The sequence below is a fragment of the Pseudophryne corroboree genome, chromosome 9, assembly GCF_028390025.1.
Source record: "Pseudophryne corroboree isolate aPseCor3 chromosome 9, aPseCor3.hap2, whole genome shotgun sequence".
NCBI lineage: Eukaryota > Metazoa > Chordata > Amphibia > Anura > Myobatrachidae > Pseudophryne > Pseudophryne corroboree.
In genome coordinates this window covers 340,017,865-340,038,814 of record NC_086452.1, presented here as the reverse complement: position 1 = coordinate 340,038,814, position 20,950 = coordinate 340,017,865, and the positions used below count along the sequence as shown (strand labels likewise).

Sequence of the window (20,950 nt, the reverse complement as noted above, 5' to 3'; positions counted from 1 at the left end):
GAAAAATTTCAAGTGCACATCTCTAGTATTTCAGAAGAAGTCCGCACTTGGGACGGGCGCCCAGCATCCACTACGGACTACGAGAAATAGATTTACCGGTAAGTAAAATCTTATTTTCTCTAACATCCTAGTGGATGCTGGGGATTCCGTAAGGACCATGGGGATTATACCAAAGCTCCCAAACGGGCGGGAGAGTGTCTGCAGCACCGAATGAGCAAACACAAGGTCCTCCTCAGCCAGGGTATCAAACTTGTAGAACTTTGCAAAAGTGTTTGAACCTGACCAAGTAGCCGCTCGGCACAGCTGTAATGCCGAGCCTCTTTGGGCAGCCGCCCAAGAAGAGCCCACCTTCCTAGTGGAATGGGCCTTAACTGATTTTGGCAGCGGCAATCCAGCCGCAGAATGAGCCTGCTGAATCGTGTTACAGATCCAGCGAGCAATAGTTTGCTTTGAAGCAGGCGCACCAAGCTTGTTGGAAGCATACAGGATAAACAAAGAGTCTGTTTTCCTGACTCTAGCCGTTCTGGCTACATAAACCTTCAAAGCCCTGACCACATCAAGCAACTCGGAATCCTCCAAGTCAGTAGTAGCCACAGGCACCACAATAGGTTGGTTTATATGAAAAGATGAAACCACTTTTGGCAGGAATTGTGGACGGGTCCGTAACTCTGCTCTATCCGCATGGAAAACCAGATAGGGGCTTTTATGTGACAAAGCCGCTAATTCTGACACACGCCTAGCCGAAGCCAAGGCTAGTAGCATGACCACCTTCCACGTGAGATATTTCAATTCCACTGTTTTGAGTGGTTAAAACCAGTAGGATTTCTGGAAACTCAACACCACGTTAAGATCCCAAGGTGCCACTGGGGGCACAAAAGGGGGCTCAATATGCAGCACTCCCTTCACAAACGTCTGAACTTCAGGTAGAGAAGCCAGCTCTTTTTGAAAGAAAATGAATAGGGCCGAAATCTGGACCTTAATGGAACCCAATTTTAGGTTCAAAGTCACTCCTGACTGTAGGAAGTGAAAGAAACGGCCCAGCTGGAATTCCTCCGTAGGGGCATTCCTGGCCTCACACCAAGCAACATATTTTCGCCATATACGGTGATAATGTTGAGCTGTCACGTCCTTCCTAGCCTTTATCAGCGTAGGAATGTCCTCATCCGGAATGCCTTTTTCCGCTAGGATCCGGCGTTCAACCGCCATGCCGTCAAACGCAGCCGCGGTAAGTCTTGGAACAGACAGGGCCCTTGTTGCAACAAGTCCTGTCTTAGAGGAAGAGGCCACGGGTCCTCTGTGAGCATTTCTTGCAGATCTGGATACCAAGTCCTTCTTGGCCAATCCGGAACAATGAGTGTTGTTCTCACTCCTCTTTTTCTTATGATTCTCAACACCTTGGGTATGAGAGGAAGAGGAGGAAATACATAGACCAATTGGAACACCCACGGTGTCACCAGGGCGTCTACAGCTATCGCCTGGGGGTCTCTTGACCTGGCGCAATACCTCTGTAGTTTCTTGTTGAGGCGGGATGCCATCATGTCCACCTGTGGCAGTTCCCACCGACTTGCAATCTGTGCGAAGACTTCTTGATGAAGTCCCCACTCCCCCGGGTGGAGGTTGTGCCTGCTGAGGAAGTCTGCTTCCCAGTTTTCTACCCCCGGGATGAACATTGCTGACAGTGCGCTTACGTGATTCTCCGCCCAGCGAAGAATTCTGGTGGCTTCTGCCATCGCCACCCTGCTCCTTGTGCCGCCCTGTCGGTTTACATGAGCCACAGCGGTGATGTTGTCTGACTGAATCAGAACCGGTTGACCGCGAAGCAGGGTCTCTGCTTGACGTAGGGCGTTGTAAATGGCCCTTAGTTCCAGGATGTTGATGTGAAGGCAAGTCTCCTGACTTGACCACAGACCTTGGAAATTTCTTCCCTGTGTGACTGCTCCCCACCCTCGGAGGCTTGCATCCGTGGTCACCAGGACCCAGTCCTGAATGCCGAATCTGCGTCCCTCGAGAAGGTGAGCTCTCTGCAGCCACCACAGGAGAGACACCCTGGCCCTGGGGGATAGGGTGATTAACCGATGCATCTGAAGATGTGATCCGGACCATTTGTCCAGTAAGTCCCATTGAAAGATCCTCGCATGGAACCTGCCGAAGGGAATGGCCTCGTATGATGCCACCATCTTTCCCAGGACTCGAGAGCAGTGATGCACTGACACCTGTTTTGGTTTTAATAGGTCCCTGACCAGTGTCATGAGTTCCTGAACTTTCTCTATCGGGAGATAAACCCTCTTCTGGTCTGTGTCCAGAATCATGCCCAGGAAAGGCAGACGAGTCGTAGGAACCAACTGCGACTTTGGAATATTTAGAATCCAGCCATGTTGCCGTAACACTTCCAGAGAATGTGCTACGCTGATCAGCAACTGCTCTCTTGACTTCGCTTTTATGAGGAGATCGTCCAAGTATGGGATAATTGTGACCCCTTGCTTCCGCAGGAGTACCATCATTTCCGCCATTACCTTGGTAAATATTCTCGGAGCCGTGGAGAGACCAAACGGCAACGTCTGTAATTGGTAATGACAATCCTGTACCACAAATCTGAGGTACGCCTGATGAGGTGGATAAATGGGGACATGAAGGTATGCATCCTTTATGTCCAGAGACACCATAAAATCCCCCCCTTCCAGGCTTGCAATGACCGCTCTCAGCAATTCCATCTTGAACCGGAACCTTTTCAGGTACATGTTCAGGGATTTTAAATTCAATATGGGTCTGACCGAACCGTCCGGTTTCGGTACTACAAACATGGTCAAATAATAACCCTTTCCTTGTTGAAGGAGGGGAACCTTGACCACCACCTGATGAAGATACAATTTGTGAATTGCAGTTAACACTATTTCCCTCTCTAAGGGGGAAGCTGGCAGGGCTGATTTGAGGTATCGGTGAGGGGGCATCTCCTCGAATTCCAGCTTGTATCCTTGAGACACAATATCTATTGCCCAGGGATCCAACTGGGAGTGAACCCACTTGTGGCTGAAATTTCGGAGACGCGCCCCCACCGGGCCTAGCTCCGCCTGTGGAGCCCCAGCGTCATGCGGTGGATTTAGTGGAAGCCGGGGAGGACTTCTGTTCCTGGGAACTAGCTGTGTTGTGCAGCTTCTTTCCTCTGCCCCTGCCCCTGGCAAGAAAGGACGCACCTCGGACTTTCTTGTTTTTCTGTGATCGAAAGGACTGCATTTGGTAATACGGTGCTTTCTTAGGCTGTGAGGAAACATATGGCAAAAAATTTGACTTTCCAGCCGTAGCTGTGGAGACCAGGTCCGAGAGACCCTCCCCAAACAATTCCTCACCCTTGTAAGGTAAAACCTCCATGTGCCTTTTTAAATCGGCATCACCTGTCCATTGCCGAGACCACAGGACCCTTCTGGCAGAAATCGACATAGCATTTATTCTAGAACCTAGTAGGCTAATGTCTCTTTGAGCATCTCTCATATAAAGGACAGCGTCTTTAATATGCCCCAGGGTCATTAATATAGTATCCTTGTCTAAGGTATCAAGTTCCTCAGATAAGGTATCCGTCCATGCTGCTACAGCACTACACACCCAGGGCGACGCGATTGCCGGCCTCAGTAAGGTACCTGAATGTGTATAAATGGACTTCAGGGTACCCTCCTGTTTTCTATCCGCAGCATCTTTGAGGGTAGCCGTATCCTGTGACGGCAGGGCTACCTTCTTGGATAAGCGTGTCAAAGCTTTGTCCACCCTAGGGGAGGATTCCCAGCGTAAACTGTCCGTTGGCGCAGAGGTGGAACTACCGGCAGTGCAAGCAGTGCGTTGCACTGGGGCCCGCCTCTGTCCAGGGGCCCAAGCATGTAATGAGTCAAACTGACTCATTACATGCCGCTGTGCGCTGCGGGCAACCGCTGCCCGCAGCGCACAGCCGCCCGGAGAGGAGAGGAGCAGCGGCACTGACGGGGGAAGGAGGAGGAGGGAGGTGAAGGAGGGAGCCGCAGCAGCGCTTTGTTACTGGTGTAGGCGCTGCTGCTGCTGCCCCTCTGCTTCCCTATAGGCTGTCTTCCGAGAACCTCCGTCCTCCACCTCCTCTACTGCCCGGGAATCGTCTGACGCGGCTGCACCGAGGAGCCTGAGCCAGCGGAGAGGGTAAGTATAATTCTTCTTTCTTTCTTTTTCTCTTTTTCTTTCTTTCTTTCTTTCTTTCTTTCTTTCTTTCTTTCTTTCTTTCTTTCTTTCTTTCTCTTTCTTTCTTTCTTGGGCCTGCCTGCCGCAATGTGTAAAAATGGGGGACTGCCTGCCGCTATGTGTTTAAAGGGGAATCAGCCTGCCGCAATGTGTAAAAAGGGGGGACTGCCTGACGTAATGTGTAAAAAGGGGGAATCAGCCTGCCGCAATGTGTAAAAAGGGGGGACTGCCTGACGTAATGTGTAAAAAGGGGGAATCAGCCTGCCGCAATGTGTAAAAATGGGGACGCTGTCTGCCGTAATGTGTAACAAGGGCACGCTGTCTGCCGTAATGTGTAACAAGGGCACGCTGTCTGCCGTAATGTGTAAAAAGGGGACGCTGTCTGCCGTTATGTGTAAAGGGGGCACGCTGTCTGCCGTAATGTGTAACAAGAGCACGCTGTCTGCCGTTATGTGTAAAAAGTGTACGCTGTCTGCCGCTATGTGTAACAAGGGCACGCTGTCTGCCGTTATGTGTAAAAATGGCACGCTGTCTGCCGTTATGTGTAAAAAGTGCACGCTGTCTGCCGTTATGTGTAAAAAGGGCACGCTGTCTGCCGTTATGTGTAAAAAGTGCACGCTGTCTGCTGTAATGTGTAAAAATAGGAATCTGTCCGCTGTAAGGTGTAAAAGGGTCTCTACCTGGTGTAGTGGTGCTACTGTGCGGCGTAATTTGAATAATGGAGACTACTGTGTACCGTTTTATGAATTGGTATTATTTTGTGGCCACACCCCTTCCCCACGAAGCCACGCCATTATGTATTTTTGCGCAGGCCTACGGCGCGCACTGCCCCTGTTTTGCATGCAGGGGTGTAACTTTGGAGTCAGAATCCATGTCGGTATCCGTGTCAATAATTTGGGATAGTGGGCGCTTCTGAGACCCTGTCGGCCTCTGCGACATAGGATCAGGCATGGGTTGGGACCCTGACTGTACTGAGGCTTCAGCTTTTTCCAACCTTTTATGTAAGGAATTAACATTATCATTTAAAACCTTCCACATATCCATCCAATCAGGTGTCGGTGCCGTCGGCAGAGACACCACATTCATTTGCTCCCGCTCTGCTTCCACATAGCCTTCCTCATCAGACATGTCGACACAAGCGTACCAACACACCACACACACAGGGAATGCCCTTTTTGAAGACAGTTCCCCCACAAGGCCCTTTGGTGAGACAGAGAGAGAGTTTGCCAGCACACACCCCAGCGCTATATAACCCAGGAATAACACAGTAACTTAATGTTAACCCAGTAGCTGCTGTATATTGTGTTTTTAGCGCATAATTTATGTGCCCCCTCTCCTTTTACCCTTTTCTACCGTGAACTGCAGGGGAGAGCCTGGGGAGCTTCTTCTCAGCGGAGCTGTGGAGAAAAAATGGCGCTGGTGAGTGCTGAGGGAGAAGCCCCGCCCCCTCGACGGCGGGCTTCTGTCCCGCTAAAATACATATCTTTGTGGCGGGGGCTCATACATATATACAGTGCCCAACTGTATATATAAGTACTTTTGCCAACAGAGGTCCATATGCTGCCCAGGGTGCCCTCCCCTGAGCCCTGTACCCTTACAGTGACCGGAGTATGTGAGGTGTGTTTGGAGCAATGGCGCACAGCTGCAGTACTGTGCGTTACCTCATGTGAAGAACGGAGTCTTCTGCCGCCGATTTCGAAGTCTTCTTGCTTCTCATACTCACCCGGCTTCTGTCTTCCGGCTCTGCGAGGGGGGCGGCGGCGCGGCTCTGGGATCGGACGACGAGGGTGAGATCCTGTGTACGATCCCTCTGGAGCTAATGGTGTCCAGTAGCCTCAGAAGCAGGACCTAGCTTCAGAGAGTAGGGCTGCTTCTGTCCCCTCTGTCCCACGATGCAGGGAGTCTGTTGCCAGCAGAGCTCCCTGAAAATAAAAAACCTAACAAAATACTTTCTTACAGCAAGCTCAGGAGAGCTCACTGAACAGCACCCAGCTCGTCCGGGCACAGATTCAAACTGAGGTCTGGAGGAGGGACATAGAGGGAGGAGCCAGAGCACACCAGAATCTAATTCTTTCTTAAAGTGAGGAAAATGCAGGGTTAGGTGCGCCAAATAGACAATTACTTTTAATACAAAGAAAGGATGTTGTTGTAATGATACTCGGACTAGTGACTTTATTATGTCAGATATTGTCTTTTATTTAAACTGAAAAATATGTCTTCATCTGCTGCAAACACTAAGAACTTATGCAGTTCTATGGATGGTTGTGGTTTAAAAATGGGGAAGGGGACGGGGCGGTGGGGGATGTGGGGGGGGGGGGAATTGGGATCTGTGTGCCTGGAGGTATATTAACGAGTCCGTTAATGTGAAGAAATGGAGACACTCAGGTCGGTGGCGTCCCACCTCTGTAGTGTCTATAGTTCTGTTAGAATGTCCAGAGCCTCTGATCAGTATTTGTAATGTGTCCAAATGGAAAAGGTTCAAAACAAATAGGGGTACCCCCGGAGGGCCGGTGCGGCACGGGATCCTAGTGGTTGCTATTAGTCAGGTAGTGAGGGCTCCGGACATACCGTCCACCCCTGTGCTCTGACAGTTCACGGTGTCGCTCTTTTGAGCGCACCGTGGTTGTCTGTGCAATTGGGGAAGCGGTCACCGTCTTGGAGAGGGAGGAAGACAACTGCTTCTAGCCCTATTGGGCTGTCTGCCGTGTCTTTTCCTCTCCTACAGAGTCCCTTACCTTGTCCTCGTAGCTCCGTCTTGAATCCTCTAGCCGGCGGCCTGCTCCGTTCTTCTTCAGCCGCGCTGTCCTCCTCTTGCTTCCGGGTTGTTCTGGTCACGTGTTTAGGTCACGTGGCCGCAGCGTTTTCCTTCAGTGAGGCGGCTGTTCTTCCTCGCCCGTCTTCGTTTCTCTCTCTCTTGAGGCTCTGTTAAGGTTAAAGTGAATGACTGAAGTACTCTGTAATAGCTTGGTGATGTGTTTCCAACGCGTATCGGCCCGTTGCGGCCTTCGTCAGGGAATCTAGTTCAGCCATGTTTGGTGTGGGCTATTTAGCCCATCTTCAGAAAAATTCTCTCTGTCTCATTGGTCCTCTATGTAATTAGGGGCGGGGTAAGGGGCGGGTTAGAGTGGGAATGGTGCTGTACATGGGAGTTTGAAATAGACAAGAATAAATAAATAAAATAAAATAAAAATAAACTTTCTTTCTTAAAGTGCCCATGTCTCCTGCGGAGCCTGTCTATTCCCCATGGTCCTTACGGAGTCCCCAGCATCCACTAGGACGTTAGAGAAAACAGTTTGTGCAGTTTCAGAGTACTGTAGCTCTGAACCTACTCAGCGCTTGCGATCACTTCAGCCTATTCGTGTCTGGATTTGACGTTATACACCCGCCCAGCCACACCTGCGTTTTTTCAGACATGCCTGCGTTTTTTCAGACATGCCTGCGTTTTTGCAAACACTCCCTGAAAACGGTCAGTTGACACCTAGAAACGCCCCCTTCCTGTTAATCTTCTTGTGGCCATCAGTGCGACTGAAAACTTCGCTACAACCTGTGCACAACCACAACGGGCTTTGTACCCGTACGACGTGCGTGCACATTGCGGCCCATACGCAGAAATGCCGATTTTTCACCTGATCGCTGTGCTGAGAAAATCGTCAGCGAGCGATCAACTTGGAATGACCCCCTATATGACTAGCACCACATTACATACGTAGCCACCGCATTACATACGAAGACACCGCACAAATAGGCCCATCATCAGGGACAGACATTGGGCAGCTATAGGGCTGAAGGATGTTGCATTAGAGATTGTCCCAGGGCTGGCTGTGAGTGCTGCCTGGTCAGCTGGCATCATGAGAACAAAGTACATCCTGCTCCTGTCCAGTCCCCAAACCATACACTGTGACCGGGGACACCCTATCCTTTACACCAGTGATTTTCAACCTTTTTTTACTCGCGGCACACCGAACAATATTTTAAAATTGCCAAGGCACACCATCAGTTCCCCACAGGAAAAAAAACTAAACACACACATTGGCCCTCACAGTAAAAAAAAAAAAAAAAAAATCCACACATACATTGGCCTACACAGAAAAAACAATCTCATTGTTCCCCCCCATAAATCCTTATTCTCCCCACATAAATCCTATTGAAATCCTATTGTTCCCCACAGGAGAAATAAAATAATAAATATTATCAGCTGTCCTCCTCTCTATCCCTCAGTGGCGGGGGTTATTCATAGTGGAATGCTGCGAATACTGAGCAGCGGGCGGTCGGGCAGGTGTGGATGTGGGTGGGCAAGGAAAGCTGTGGGTGCAGGCGGGAACTGGAAGATGAGTATGCAGGCGGGTGGGCTGTCTGGGTGGTGAGATGCGGCGGCTGTGACCTATGATATCACATCGTCTTCAAGGCATAGGTCACGGCCAGAGCACGACTGATCCTCTAAGAAGAGCCCGGGCCAACAGTTCACTCTGAAGGTGCAGGAAGCTGCTCTGGCTCCGCGGCACACCTTGCAACTAGTCGCGGCACACTAGTGTGCCACAGCACACTGGTTGAAAAAGCCTGCTTTACACCATCATGATAATGCAAATAATATAATTAAAAATAACCTCTCTGCCGGGTCCCCTTCAGTGCTCAGTCGCCTCTCTGGCCAGTTCAGCAAGAGTGTATGAGCCCGCTAGCCTAACTTCCGGATTGCATTTCAATGAACCACAAGTACTGGAAGCAGTGTGAGCCAGCCCAGCCTGAGTCTGAATCGGCCTGGCTGAGGGGGATATGGGACCAGCCCATTGGAATCTGTCATGGTGTCCTGGTGGGCCAATCCACCCCTGGTAGCTGCACTCCCTGCACCTATGGTAGCTACACCCTTGTATATAACACATGTAACTGTGACAGGGAAGGTTGCCCCTCTCAGCACTGGGCCCCATAGCAGCTGCACTCCCTGCACCTATGGTAGCTACACCCTGTATATAACACATGTAACTGTGACAGGGAAGGTTGCCCCTCTCAGCTGTGGGTCCCAAAGCAGCTGCACCTATGGTAGCTACACCCTGCATATAACACATGTAATTGTGACAGGGAAGGTGGCCCCTCTCAGCTCTGCATAGCAGCTGCACTCCCTGCACCTATAGTAGCTACACCCTGTATATAACACATGTAACTGTGACAGGGAAGGTGGCCCCTCTCAGCACTGGGCACCATAGCAGCTGCACTCCCTGCACCTATGGCAGTTACGCCCTTGGCGAGCCCGCATGGGGCTCTCTTGCACTCGTACCCCCACCGGCAATCTGGCAGCCAGGATCCCGGCATCAGGATGCTGACCGCTGGGATCCCAACCGCCGGTTACACGATCCCAACGCATGATAGAGCATATGGTACTTGCCTATTCTCCTGCAATGTCTTGGAGACTCCAGGATAGCAGGCACCAAGGTGTAGGCATATCTTCAGTAATGCCTCAGTTCCACATACTGATGCCCACTTACCGTGTGGCCATCATCATGGACCCTTCCCCTGCTTTGCAATGATGTAATCGTGGCTTTATATACTGTGCCTTGATGATGCAATTCTGCTGCCATTCCCCTGCACTGCCCACATGGTTACGTCATACCCCTCCCAACTGGCAGCCAAGAACTTGGTAAGTGTGTGATATCTGGGCCCTGTAGCTCACCAGCAAAAAAGTATCTATTTTTTTTAACTATTTCATCACCCCCACATCCACTGCATACAATGGGGTCTATGTACTAAGCCTTGGAGAGAGATAAAGTGGATGGAGATAAAGTACCAGCCAATCAGCTCCTGTCATTTTTCAAACCCAGCCTATAATATGACAGTTAGCAGCTGATTGGCTGGTACTTATCTCTGTCCACTATATCTCTCTCCAAGGCTTAGTAAATAGACTCCAGTATTTGTAACGAGCCCCAGTGCTTTAGCCTACCAAACACCCACCACCACCACCAATTGTGCAACTAAACAGTGTAAAGCATGAGAGGACATGGGCTGTTATCCGATGTCTCCACTGTACAGCTGGCCACACGCAGGCCCATCCCACCTCTGGAGCTGCGGCCCAGGATTATTGATCAATTTGACCTCACACTTGGATGGCCAAACCTGACATGGACCAGTAAAACAGCCCCCTGGGGTTTCTGGAGGATCTATGGGGACAATTCAGACCTGATCGCTCGCTAGCTGTTTTTTGCAGTCCTGCGTTCACATAGTCGCCGCCCACCGGGGAGTGTATTTTATCTGTGCAGGTGTGCGATCGCATGTGCAGCCGAGCGGTACAAAAAGATTTTGTGCAGTTTCTGAGTAGCCCAGGACTTACTCAGCCGCTGCGATCACTTCAACCTGTCCGGGACCGGAATTCACGTCAGACACCCGCCCTGCAAACGCTTGGGAACGCCTGTGTTTTTCCAACCACTCCCAGAAAACGGTCAGTTGACACCCACAAATGCCTTATTCCTGTCAATCTCATTGCGATCGCCCATGCGAATGGATTCTTTGCACAAACCCATCGCAGAGCAACAAACCGCTTTGTACCTGTGCGACGTGCCTGCAAATTGCGGTGCATACACATGCGCAGTTCTGACCTGATGGCAGCGCTGCAAAAACGCTAGCGAGCGATCAGGTCTGAATTAGGCCCTATAAACACTGTGTTATGTGCACATTAAGTGGTATAAATGAAAATGTATGGAACATGAGTAATTAACATGAATTAAAAACAAATCATCACATTATAATGAAGTCCAGTAAACATGACACGATGGGAGTTGTAGTGCACCAAGGACCTCCTAGACAGATCCGCACATGACATTCCACCATGCACTGGGCTCAGCCACCAAGCATCCCTGGAACTTGTTATAAAATGTTGCCAAGTATGACAGTCACATATCAAAGTAAATCTAAGTGTATCTACTATATAAAAGCCCAAATCCGTCATTCTGTCTTTCTATACAAATCCACAGTTTACAAGCGACGATCGTGAAATTTTACATACGAGCGTATTAATACACGGCGGAGGCAACTAAAACAATTAGAAATCCCTAACACCCCTAGGGAGCAGACAGCAGCACAGAGTATATCAGGAGACAGCATAACTCCGGAATTGCTGGAACAATGTACTCAAAACTTGGTGCCCATATGCCTTACAATCTGGGAACAAACACTGTGGGAGGAAGACACCTTTAGGGATGAGGCAGCAGCACTGAGTATTTCAGCAAACAGCATAACTCTGGAATGCCTGCAGCAATTTACAACAAACTTGGTACACATATGACTTTCATTGTGGAAACAAACACTGTGGGGGTTAGACACCCTTAGCACCCCTAAGGGTGAGGCAGCAGCACAGAGTTTTTCAACAGTCAGCATAACTCTGGAATGCCTGGAGCAATTTACACCAAACTTGGTACACATCTGACTTAAAATCTGCAAACTCTGTGGGGGTTAGGCACCCCTAGGGGTGGGACAGCAGCACAGAGTATGTCAGGAGACAGCATGACTCCCAAATGCCTGGACCAATTTGCAACAAACATGGTTCACATATGACTTGCAAGCTGGGAACAAACACTGTGGGGGTAAGACACCCCTAGCACCCCTAGGGCATACTTACCTACTCTCCCGGATTCTGCGGGAGACACCCGGTTTTTCGAGTAGTCCCCCGCAGCCCCGGAAGAGTGGGCACACCTCCCGCAAGTGGGCAGAATGTAAAGAAAGACATAGCAAAATTGTGGACTGGCGGAGGGGGCGGAGCCTAATGACGCGATTATATGGTAATCGTGTCATTTTAGCTCCACCCCTATGCAAATATTACCCAACTGTGCACTTTTCCTGGTGAGTAGGCGGGGCTTAATGATGTAATTATGTCAGCCTCACCCTCAGCACCGCCCACCTGCTTCTCCTCTCTGGGCATCTCCCGGAGAGGAGATTTGAAAAGTCGGTAAGTATGCCCGAGGGGTGAGGCAGCAGCACAGAGTTTTTCAGCAGTCAGCATAACTCTGGAATGCCTGCAGCAATTTACAACAAACTTGGTACACATATGACTTTCATTGTGGAAACAAACACTGTGGGGGTTAGACACCCCTAGCACCCCTGAGGGTGAGGCAGCAGCACAGAGTTTTTCAGCAGTCAGCATAACTCTGGAATGCCTGGAGCAATTTACACCAAACTTGCTACACATATGACTTACACTCTGGGAACAAACACTGTGGGGGTAACACACCACTAGCACCCCTATTGGTGGGCCAGCAGCATACACTATATCAGGACATGCATGATATCTCAGTGATGACAGGGCTGCATGTGACAGGGCCAGTGACATGATGTGAGAAGGGGAATGGAGGCAGCAGGAAGCCAGACTGAGAGTTGTATAGCGGGAAGAGCAGGGTCCATTGGGAGACCAAAAAGGGGTGCGACCACTACACAAAGGTGTTCATTCCGAGTTGTTCGCTCGTTGCCGATTTTCGCTATGCTGCGATTTGTTGCTAAATGCGCATGCGCAAGGCAGGCACGCAGGGCGCATGCGCTTAGTTATTTACCTAAAAACTTTGTAGATTTGCTGCGGATCCTGCGGTGCTTTTCAGTCGCACTGCTGATCGGTGAATGATTGACAGGAAAGGGGCGTTTCTGGGTGGTAACTGAGCGTTTTCCGGGAGTGTGCTAAAAAACGCAGGCGTGTCAGAGAAAAACGCGGGAGTGTCTGGAGAAACGGGGGAGTGGCTGGCCGAATGCAGGGCGTGTTTGTGACGTCAAACCAGGAACTAAACGGACTGAGCTGATCGCAATCTGTGAGTAGGTCTGGAGCTACTCAGAAACGACAAAGAATTATTTATTAGCAGTTCTGCTAATCTTTCGTTCCCAATTCTGCTAAGCTAATATACACTCCCAGAGGGCGGCGGCCTAGCGTTTGCAATGCTGCTAAAAGCAGCTAGCGAGCGAACAACTCGGAATGAGGGCCAAAGTGCATCAGGGAAGCAAGATATGCCTATATACTAGATCTCCAATCAACGTAAATTAACAAACTATCATTCTAATTTACCATCCCGTACCAAAGCACGGGTATTCAGCTACCTACAATGTTATTTATACTGTGTTTAATATTTACCTTTATTTTTGTAAACAGACATTCTTAAAAATCTGGGGAAACGCCAGGTACTCCAGCTAGTATATACTAAATCATCTGTCACAGTAGCAATATTCTGAGCATATTGGAAGTCTCGCAACAGAACATTTATAGATGGAGTTTAAGATCATACATGTTAACATTCAACAATATGCTATGTCGGCATGCCCTCTTATGGAGTCTATGTAAGCCATTATCAAAACCAAATGCTCCGTCTACATACAGTACAGCGCAGGCACAAGGTCGTCATGCAATAAGTGATATGCCGGCCAGACTCTTATACCTAATGGGCCCTACACACTGCCCGACATCACTGCACGATATGAACGATCTCGTTCATTAATGAACGAGATAACGTTCATATCGTGCAGTGTGGAGGCACCAGCGATGAACGATGCGCGGCCCTGCTTGTGGCCCGTTGACTGTGCATTCAGGCCAATATGGTCGATCTCGTCCATATTTGCCTGCAGTTCTATGGAACCATATGACGGGGGAGTGAAGTAACTTCACTCCCCCCGTCACTGCCCCCCTGCCGCCGGGTCGCCCATCGGCCGTATCCGCCGTCGGGCAGCTCGGCGGCGGATCGGCCAATGTGTAGGGCCCATAAGTTTCCTTTTGATGCTTGATCCAAATAATGTATCACTAACAATGACTTTACTGAGAAGTGAAGGAGAGATGATTAGGATGTCACCTGTAACACACATGCAATGTTTCTGTGACATGGAATGCTATGGAGTCACCTTCATTGTTGTCCTAGTTGATAGGATAACCAGAAGAGTAGCTTTGGGTGGAGTGTCATGAGATGACATGAAAACAAAAAAGTTATGTACCCTCCAGGTTCCGTTCTCAGCAGTCCAGCTGTCACTACAATGGTGCCACGTGGTGCCACAGGGCACAGCCACGCTCACTGTCCACTCAACCTCTTTCCAACACGTCCAGCGGGTGTGAACAAGTCGAGTGGATGTCATTACCTATTCCCTGTGAATGTCACCTTGCGGGCCCGCCTTACAGTTTTATATACGCTGGTATTGAATAATATATTGCTAGTGCTCCACTAAAAAGACAACTCATATTTATTCTCCTCTTTATACGCTCATGGGTTACACAGGTTCTGTGGCTGATTAAACCAGGTGAAATGCAGACTTGAGGTCAGCCACACACACACACACACACAAAATGGTAAATGATTAGTTCAGCCTCTTAGATAAAGAGCTTTATTTCCTTATAAAATATAAGCGGTGATTTAGTCTAGAAATTCCTGTCACTTATGTTTTCCCTTTACCTATATATTGAGGCACTCTGTACAACATTGACTTATACTTAATTTTCTACACTAGTCTCATTTTTTTTTAAAACTAGAAACTCATGTATATCCAGTTGTAATTGATGTAGAAAATGCATATGTAAGATAGCTTAACTCTGTAGCTTTGCTGCTGGTTACTGTGACATCACACCTAGCTTGTGACATCACTAGCCCATGACATCACAATGCTTCTTCCTGTAACATTCTATCTACAGCTGTTGACGTTTCAATTTTCCATGCAGGAAGACAGGTAGGAGGAGGTGAGTCCTACATAGCAGGGTATAATGGAGGGGGGTAAGAAAGACAGGGGCCCTCATTCCGAGTTGATCGGTCGCAAGGCGAATTTAGCAGAGTTACACACGCTAAGCCTACGCCTACTGGGAGTGTATCTTAGCTTCTTAAAATTGCGACCGATGTATTCGCAATATTGCGATTACTAACTACTTAGCAGTTTCAGAGTAGCTCCAGACTTACTCTGCCTGTGCGATCAGTTCAGTGCTTGTCGTTCCTGGTTGACGTCACAAACACACCCAGCGTTCGCCCAGGCACTCCCACCGATTCCCCGGACACTCCTGCGTTTTTTTCCGGAAACGGTAGCGTTTTCAGCCACACGCCCCTGAAACGCCGTGTTTCCGCCCAGTAACACCCATTTCCTGTCAATCACATTACGATCGCCGGAGCGAAGAAAAAGCCGTGAGTAAAAATACTTTCTTCATAGTAAAGTTACTTGGCGCAGTCGCAGTGCGAACTTTGCGCATGCGTACTAAGCGGATTTTCACTGCGATGCGATGAAAAAGAACAAGCGAACAACTCGGAATGAGGGCCAGAGTGCAGTATAGTTCGCTAAAAGGCAAGACAAGATAGACAGAACAGGGAATACAGGTACAAGGACATATAAATAGGAAAAGCACAGGAAGGAACGACTTGGGATGAAAAACTTAATAAAATAGATAAATGGGATATTGATAACTTTGAAAGTATCTTGTTTGGTTTAAGGAAAATTGGGAAACTGGTTGACTCATGGACATTTTATTGTACTTAAACTAGTACTATGCTTAATGATAGTCTTTTGTGTTTTTTAGATCATCTGGCAAAGAGATTTGCAGAGTGTCGGGTGACCGGCAAAGAGATCTGCAAAGTGTCAGTTGAAGATGACGGGAGGGGTCGTAGAGGTAGCAACGACTGGAGTATAACATGCAGGAGGTAAGTTACCATACTCTCTCTGCACATGTTACATCTTCCCCACCTGCAGTGCACATGGTTTTGTCCATTAGAGAACAAATTTGCTGCTGCGATCAGGTCTGAATTAGGCCCAGTGTATGATACTAACATGATCCTAGCACTAGAGAAGATAAAGGCCCTCATTCCGAGTTGTTCGCTTGTTATTTTCCTTCGCATCGGTGCGATTTTCCGCTAACTGCGCATGCGCAATGTTCGCACTGCGGCTGCGTCAAGTAAATTTGCTAAGAAGTTTGGTATTTTACTCACGGCATTACAAGGTTTTTTCTTCGTTCTGGTGATCGGAGTGTGATTGACAGGAAGTGGGTGTTTCTGGGCGGAAACTGGCCGTTTTATGGGTGTGTGTGAAAAAACGCTGTCGTTTCTGGGAAAAACGCGGGAGTGGCTGGAGAAACGGGGGAGTGCCTGGGCGAACGCTGGGTGTGTTTGTGACGTCAAACCAGGAACAAAACCTGGAGCAGATAACTTGGGTCTCTATGAGAAAGGATCTTGGGTTTTGGATAAAAAGTCAATAAAATAGATATATTGCAAATTAATAAAAATGAAAATACGTAACAAAATGTAGTAGTATAATTATACATATAGTATGTCTGACCAGGAAATTCTGGTTATTTAGATCATCATTTGGCAAAGTTCTGGCAAAGAGATTTGCAGAGTGTCGGGTGACCGGCAAAGAGATCTGCAAAGTGTCAGTTGAAGACGACGGGAGGGCTCGCAGAGGAATTAGTGACTGGAGAATAGCATGCAGGAGGTAAGTTACCATACTTGTGTAATTGTTTGTGGTGGGGGGTATTGAGAGCAAAGTACAAAACATAGGGTCTATGGTGGAGGAGAGCGGACAATACAAAACATGCAGAAGGGGGCAACTTGGTATAGCACATACAGATGGTGTGGGGGCATAATACAAAAACATAGAAATTGTGGCGTACTCTATAGGACATATAGAGGAAGGACATACACTTTTGGGGGTTGCGAGATGTAGTACATACTGTAATACAGAAAAACAGGAAGGGTGGGGAGAGCATGATACAGAACATACAGATCGGGGGAAGAACAATACAGATCGGGGAGATAGTGATATGGCTGACATTTACAGTATATCAATGAACTGGGGGCAGGTGTACAAAGCCTGGGAGAGTGATAAAGTGGAGAGCAATAAACTAACAACCAATCAGCTCCTCATTTTTCAAACACAGCCTGTAACATGGCAGTTAGGAGCTGATTGGCTGGTACTTTACCTCTCTCCACGCTATAACTCTGCAGGGCTTAATACATCTCCCCCATAGAATAACCAAATGATGAAATGGTACAGAATGGTATAAATGATGTGAATTGGAGCTGTAACAAGTGACTGTTTCCCTATCTTTACATATAATAAGGTGACGTAGTTCTTTCCCTAGAGTCCTTCTCCTTACCGCTCAGGGGGCCTGATTCAGATGCGGATGCAGAGCTGCTGTTGCACCAAGTGGCTCAATGCTTTTTCACTGTGCATGCGTGTAAGCTGCATTGCGCACTAAATGAAATCAAGCTCACATAGAGGATCCCATCGCAAAGTGATTGACAGGAAGTCAGTACTTGAGGTGGTAACGGGGGTGGCTAACTGTATACAGGCGTGTCAGGTCCGTTCAAACGCCGTTCCATGTGCATGCATAAATTACCCATTGCGACCTCTGTTGCTGCTGGAGAGCCCCGTGTCTAGGAGACTTGCTCAGCCTACGACTGCTCAGACTCACGATGCAATTGTGAACGGCAAGACTGCAGCAGCGATCGCTTCAACAACCATAACTGCATCAGGACAACAATTACACCATTATATTTTACTATTTTATCACATTTAACAACTAAGGGGTCAGTTTAATTAGGTGCGAGTTTGTCTTACAACAGCCGCACTTTCCAGTAGCCCCATAGGCTGAATCTGGCCACGAAGGGTGTGAGTTTGGATGCTGTTGAAACGTTGCAGCAATGGTAACTCGTAACTAATTGGATTAACCCCTAAATGTTAACAATTTATAGCTTTTATTATTTACTGGTCAAATTTCTTTTCTGAAGGTACCCACTAATTACTATAAGAGAGAACTTATCCCCCCAGTGTGTGTATTGTATAAAAACAATGGGCCCTTTGGGATAATTGTCCTTATTTTAGGTATTTTCCATGTCCTCAGTAGTTAGAGTAACATATTTACATAGAGAGATTTTTCTCTCTACACAACCACACCACTGTTTGCAGTTTGTCTCTCTGCTTGTTCATCCACTAACAATGATTTTTCATCTCTTCCTCTTCGTCTACACGCAGTGGGTAATCCCTGAATAGCTGCCCTGGGAGGAGAGCTGCGGACACATGCTCCAAATGTTGGGACATATGCATTACCTATTAGGAGATGCGGTAAAGATGCCGGCTGTCGGGTTTACGGCAGTCAGAATACTGACACTGGGATCCCGACACTCTTCAGAATCCCGACGTTGGAACTCCGAATGGAAAAGGATTCCAATGCCCATTATCCCCACGATCATAGCTTTAGGGCTGGGCACGGGTGGAGGGGGGGTTAGGCTGCGGGGGAGGGATGGTTAGGTTTACGTGTCAGGCGGGGGTAGGTTTAGGCGTCAGGCGGGGGGTTAGGGTTAGGCTGCAGGTGGGGGGAGCTTAGGGTTAGGCTGCGGATAGGGTGGGAAAGGCACCCCCAGGGGAGGTTAGGCTGCATGGGAGGGTTAGGTTTAGGCATCAGGTGGGAAAGTTAATTTTAGGCGTTAGGCGGGGGGTTAAGTTTAGGCTGCGGGTGGGGGAGCTTAGGGTCAGGCACCCCCGGGGGGTGGTTAGGCTGCGGGGGAGGGAGGTTTAGGCGGTGGGATTAGGTTTAGGCATCAGGCAGGGGGTTAAGTTTAGGCTGTGGGTCAGGGGAGGTTAGGGTTAGGCTGCGGTTAGGGTGGGTTAGGGTTAGGCACCACTGGGGGGTGGTTAGGCTGCGGGGCACGGAGGGTTAGGTTTAGGCGTCAGGCGCTGGGTTAGGTTTAGGCTGCATGTGGGGGGAGGTTAACGTTAGGCTGCAGGTAGGGTGGGTTAGGGTTCGGCACCCCCGGGAGTGGTTAGGCTGCGGGAGAGGGAGGGTTAGGTTTAGGCAGCAGGGATGGAGGGGGGGGTGGTTATGCTGCAGGAGAGGGAGGGTTAGGTTTAGGCAGCAGGGACGGAGGTTAGAATTAGGCACCACCGCGGGAGGATTAGGCAAAAAGGGGGGAGGTTAGGGTTAAACTGCGGACAGGCAGGGTTACGGGGGTGGGGAGAGGGTTAGGCATCAGGCGGAGGGATTTGGGTTAGGCTGCGGGAGGAGGGAGGATAGGGTTAGGCTGCGGGTAGGGTTAGTTAGGGACCCCCGGGGGTGGTTGGGTTAGGGACCCCCGGGGGTGGTTAGGCTGCAGGGGGAGGATAGGGTTAGGTTTAGGCATCAGGTGGGGAGATTAGGTTTAGGCATCAGGAAGGGGGTTAGGTTTAGGCTGTGGGTGGGGGGAAGTTAGGGTTAGGCAGCGGGTAGGGTTGGTTATGGTTATGCACCCCCGGAGGTGGTTAGGCTGCAGTGAAGGGAGGGTTAGGTTTATGCATCAGGTGCGAGTTAGGTTTAGGCATCAGGTGGGGGGTTAGGATTAGGCTGCGGGTGGGGGGAGGATAGGGTTAGGCTGCGGTTGGGGGGAAGTTAGTGTTAGGCTGTGGGTAGGGTGGGTTAGGCACCCCCGGGAGTGGTTAGGCTGCGGGGAAGGGAGGGTTAGGTTTAGGCAGCAGGGACGGAGGCTAGGATTAGGCAGCTCCGCGGGAGGGTTAGGCACAAAGGGGGGAGGTTAGGGTTAGACTGCGGACAGGCAGGGTTAGGGGGGTGGGGAGAGGGGAGAACACCCCTTACTCACCCCTGTTGGTCTTTTCTGTGCTGGGATCCCAGCATCGGTATGACAACCACCGGATCCCATGCACTGGGATAGCATACTGACCCCTCTATTAGTACACCTCTTAATGCCCAGAGGGAAGGGCGATCCAGAGGCCATGGTTCCCCAGAGGTTTCCCCCCAAGGGGGTTTTCCTCTCCTGAGTGCTGAAGGATGACTCTTTGTGAGTCCAGAGGTGTAGCTTTTATGCCATAATGAGTACCAATCTCATGCCCGTCCCTGCAATGTATAAGAAGTAAAATAATTGCTAATGCGATCACTTTACTTCTGGGTTTAGACCCCGGCTGCGCTAGTTCACATGTGCAATCGTCAGACTGCGTATGTGAGAGCAGGCAGTAATGCAGAGGGATCCCAAGGATCCTTCTCCTGGGAATTATTGCATTATGTAGCCCACAGGCTACAAAAGCCATTTAGAAATGGCATTAGCTGCCGGGCCAAGCTCAGAAATGCTTTGCATTCTGGAGCTTGGTGAGTTTCACAGTTTACCATCTGCCGTAGAAACTTTTGGTGGCTGCTTTTGTGTTCAAAATAGGAGGAACGCAATAGATATCTCAAATATCCATTGCAGTCCCCAATACATACATTCAGGGGCTGTTTAATATTTGTGGGCAGCCCCCAAAACCGACTGTTTTTGGAGATGTCTCGCAAATATTATTTAATTAAATATTCCACTTAATAAACTTTTTATATTTTAACATTTAACAAAATGTTTTATGTATTCATTGACTGAGTCTCCCGTCTTTAGTGAATGCTAATTTCACAGGGTCCACAAATAATTACTGATATGACTGTTACTCTACTGTCCTGCTGGTGCTCCTGGCCTGCTGTATAGCAGCCAGACATATATTTTATATACAGCACTCTTGGGGAGCTGTATCAAGCTTTGGAGAGAGATAAAGTGCAGATGTCCAAACCACCCAATCATCTTCTGTCACTTATCTAGCACAGTACATGAAATGATACCGGTAGTTAGAAGCTTCATTTGATTTGGGCAAATACTCAACTTTATCTCTCTCCACGGCTTGATACATCTCCCGGAAAATATCATGTCTTCCTTTCACTTAATTAACAAATTAAATTAATTAATTGTCTTGGAAACAGGGTAAGAAATTCACGGTATAAGATAATGCTATAAAGGCTTGACAATACCTCCTTGTACATTTACATTGATTTATCATT

The 20,950-nt window shown here is 48.8% G+C and overlaps 1 long non-coding RNA gene across 1 annotated transcript; it reads left to right on the top strand.

Moving 5' to 3' along the window:
- Positions 1-15,678: 15,678 nt before the first annotated feature.
- Positions 15,679-18,366, top strand: LOC134957017 (uncharacterized). Its single transcript, XR_010186390.1, has 3 exons — positions 15,679-15,809; positions 16,462-16,596; positions 18,139-18,366. It is a non-coding gene; the product is annotated as an uncharacterized LOC134957017 (long non-coding RNA).
- Positions 18,367-20,950: the final 2,584 nt, after the last annotated feature.